This window comes from Pelobates fuscus, chromosome 4 (assembly GCF_036172605.1).
Source record: "Pelobates fuscus isolate aPelFus1 chromosome 4, aPelFus1.pri, whole genome shotgun sequence".
NCBI classification, from domain to species: domain Eukaryota; kingdom Metazoa; phylum Chordata; class Amphibia; order Anura; family Pelobatidae; genus Pelobates; species Pelobates fuscus.
The window spans coordinates 189,690,071-189,694,337 of NC_086320.1; the positions used below are offsets into that span (position 1 = coordinate 189,690,071).

Here is a 4,267-nt window from a genome sequence, read left to right on the forward strand (position 1 = left end):
GTAGTCGTTTGCAAGGAGGAAAGAAAAATAAAGCTTCAATCTCTTATTCTTATTAAAACCTAATAGATAAAAAATAAATATTCATTCATTTAAAAAAAGTGATTAGCATATTTATATTTAGTTTTCTTTTACATTTTTTTTAACATACTGTGAATTATCGTTTTAAAACTAAAACTTTGCAAAAATGTGGAAACCTGAGATTACAACTTTTATAGTAGTAACAGAATCCAAACAACTACACAAAATAATAAGGGTATAACCCAGGGGAGGTGTAAAGTATAGCCTGTGGGAGGTATAAAGTACCTCCTCCAGGGGGTGTAACTAAAAGCATTTGACACTTTTTGTATAACCATTATAACACAAACCTAGTTCCAATTTGTTACATTTGGTGTTTTTTTCCTAACTTGCTTATTTGTGGGAAATTCACAGACCACACATGTCCTACTACTGCAAACACCTCATATTTATATTCTACTACAGTTCTCAATTACAATGATATCCCACATATATATATATATATATATTTTTCCATAATATCGTCTCAAATCTTACTCCCTAATCCCAACTCAAAGAGATTTCCTCTTTTGACATCAGTACTGTCAGCATAGGGATTTCTGTGTACTGTACCGTGTGATTGAAGCATGAGAGGGAGAGCTCCCTCTTATGCCACAGCTCCTGTACACAGAGATTGGTGCTGACCATCTGGTAAAGCACTGCATCAATCTAGGTGCAGGTCTTTTTAGACTCTGATGGTCTCCCTGACAAAGGGGGCAGGTGTAAATATGTTCTTAAATTTACTGTAGCTAAATGTGATCACACAGCAGTTTTATTTACATTAATATAAAGGTAGGTCCCCATCGTGCTGCTAAAACAGTTCTGATGCATCAAGGCATGGACTCAACAAGATCTCAGAATGTGTCCTGTAGTTCCAGCCAGACAAAGCCCAGTGTTTGATCAATAACCCTGTTAATAATCAAAGGCAATGTATTTTCTTCATAAAAAAAGAAGGACATGCTGAAGAAGACTTCGCTCCCGGAAGCCGGCTTGATATCACCCTTTAGCTGCTATTCCTGAAGCTCCTAAATGATAAGAACAATGTCACCCAATGCAAAATGGATAGGTTGGGGCAGCTGCTACTGGACAGGGACATAATCAACCTCAGTCACGTAAACCCCTGAAGACTTTTATCAAGTAAGATGGTTGTTCAGAAGAATCCAATCAAGAATAATTAGGAGCATTATAAGAAACACCCCACATGAAGAATTATCCAGATCCCTGAAGAAGTCAGTTTACCCTCTGGACGAAATGCGTCGGATTGATCAGACTTTTTTATTTATTTTATTCCATTTCCCTTTGTATTTTATTGTCTTTATTGTTTTTTATTTTCGGCTGCTGAGTTTGGGCTTATTCAGTTTCATCACGCTGTACTTGTATTCCACTTGCAGTGGAGATATGCCTGTACTTTCTTCCAGCTTGTAAGTGCAATCCAATAAAAGTTTTTTCTATTTTATACATACTTCACCATGTATGGTTTTCTTCCTCTATTCCATTGAAGATTCGAAGATATAAGGATCTACTATCAATTACTAATACCCTGTTAGGGAGAGAAGCCAGTTTTCCACATATGTTTGTGAGTTTGCTACTACATCATATTTTTAATTATGTTACACTATGATATGCTTGTATTATCATTGTAGATTCACTATATATCCTCAGTAGGATTCATTCAAGATTTTCTTTTCCAGGTTGTACTATATTATATTTGTACGTTGTTTGGATGTTTTTCCCACTTTTTTCTCATATAACAAAGGTGGTCAAACAACTGGGGCTCACCCAGTATAGGAAACAGCAACAACAAGCTCCCCACAGTAGCACAGTTAGATATACGTAATAAGGGGGGGGGTCACTCCACAAACCAGTAGGGCAAGCAGCACCTACCACTCAAATAAAACCATCAGGGCCAATTCACTGACCTTAAATCCAGTCCCCACGCCACAGCAGATAGAATTGATTGTAAAGAGGTATAAACTTCTGTGGAATGCTTCAGGAATTTTGCCTTTCATCCTTCTGCAGGGACCATACTAATCTTTTCTGTATTGTTTCAATTCTAGTATATGTGCTGCCAAAGCAAGGCAGGAGTGGTGGTACAGGCAGGCACTGTGTGAAGGAGCAGTCACAGCATCAATATGACCAACATGACCAATGTGGATTTCACAAGATGTGAGACCCAAGATGGCTCTGAATACGTGGCTTGCAGTGTAGTCATACCATGGCCTAGCCCACCAGGAAGGGGAGAAACAAAAAACAACCCAGAGGGAAATATATACATTGGAGCCCGCCAAAAAACATCAGCACGTCGGAACAGTAATGAGAGTGAATAGTGCAGGCAGTACCTGCCAAAGAAAAGTGAACAACAGTAACACGTCAGTAAAAGGACAAATAAGGCACAGTGTACAGACAGGACCTGTCAGAAAAAAAGGGGAAAAAACAGTAATGGGGAAAGCAAATCTTGTCAGGAAAGGGAAAAATAAGGACCACTGTGCAGGCAAGAAAACAGGGGACACAGATCTATCCCACACTAACACAATCCCCCCAAAATAAAATACAGCATTTACAATACAGCAAACTGACACAATAATACAAAACAGAGAGACAGTGAAGAGAGCAGAAGCTCTGACCTGTCTTTGGGATGGAGCAGCAATGAAAGAGAAGGTGCTTGGGTTCACAGAGCCTCATTTATACAGATGTGCTCAAATGTTTGCATACCCTGGCAGAAATTGTGACATTTTGACATTGATTTTAAAAATCTGAATGATCATGCAAAAAAATGTATTTTATTGTAGGATAGTGATCATATGAAGCCATTTCTTATCACATAGTTGTTTGGCTCATTTTTAAATCACCCATCATTATAATCAGAAATCACCAAAATGGCGCTGATCAAAAGTTTACATATCTTTGAATATTTGGCCTAGTTACAGACACACAAAGTGAGACACACATGTTAAATGGTTAGTTCCCACACCTGTGGCTTTTTAAATTGCAATTAGTGTCTGTGTATAAATAGTCAATGAGTTTGTTAGCTCTTACATGGATGCACTGAGCAGGCTACATACTGAGACTTGGGGAGTAGAAAAGAACTGTCAAAAGACCTGTGTAACAAGGTAATGGAACTTTATAATGATGGAGAAGGATATAAAAAGATATACAAAGTTTGAAAATTCCAGTCAGTACTGTTTAATCACTTATTAAGAAGTGTAAAATTCAGGGGGCATGTCCTGACACTCAGAGAGAACAAATGAATGTAGTCTTAGATCCGCCGAAACTAGAGGCCTCCAATTTAAAAATACCGACCCGACAAGATCGGAACAAGCACCATATCACAGCCCAAGGGCAAGCAAGCAACGGAGAGGCTTGATAGAGCAAATTTCTTTGCCTCCAAAGCAAGACAGGGGAAAAACTTACCAAACCCAAAGCAGATCCAAGATGGCGCAGAGGAGGAATATAATCAGGCACACAGATTGCCAGCCCTTACTCCTATCTCACCAGGGACTTGCTGCAGGGTATGCAGGATAAAATGTCCCAGAACATACTTACCACCCTGCAAACATCCATTGGGGACCTTAGAAAGCACCTACAAGACCTAGGAGCAAGAACCTCCACAATGGAGGACAAAATGGCACATCACGCCGAAGCTCACAACAACCTGACTGATATAGTAGAAGGTCTGCTTACTCGCATGGAAGAATACAACATCAAACTTGCGAACATCGAAGACAGAGCCAGGCACAACAATCTGAGGATCTGAGGAGTGGCAGAGATGGCTGGTGAGGCTGACTTAATTGCACATATTACCGACCTACTCCGAATCCTGGCCCCTGACCTGCCCCAAGATATTTTACAACTGGACCGGGCAGACACGATGGCGAGGCCGAAATTCCTCCCTCCAGAGACCCCCAGAGATATATTGGTGCAAATGCATTATTACCATGCAAAATAATCCATCCTGAGAAGCAGCAGAGCATGGAAAGAGCTGTCTGAAAAGTTTAGAGGCCACCTTGAAACACCAGAGAGAATTCCACCCGATCACAGAACCAACTAGTGGCATACCACTGGGGATATCTAGTCAAACTACTTCTGCAAGATGGAGAAAAGAACTTCACCATATCCATGCCAGAAGAATTACATTGTTTGCTACATTACTGGGGTATCGGCGTTCGGCCTTCACAGAGGAGGTCGCCAGAGGCTGGCAACTACCCTATGTTAG

General features: G+C 40.2%; 1 non-coding gene across 1 annotated transcript; it reads right to left on the bottom strand.

The window, feature by feature from the left end:
• Positions 1-2,027: 2,027 nt before the first annotated feature.
• LOC134609565 (U6 spliceosomal RNA) lies at positions 2,028-2,131 on the bottom strand. Its single transcript, XR_010090840.1, has one exon. It is a non-coding gene; the product is annotated as a U6 spliceosomal RNA (small nuclear RNA).
• Between the last annotated feature and the right edge of the window lie 2,136 nt (positions 2,132-4,267).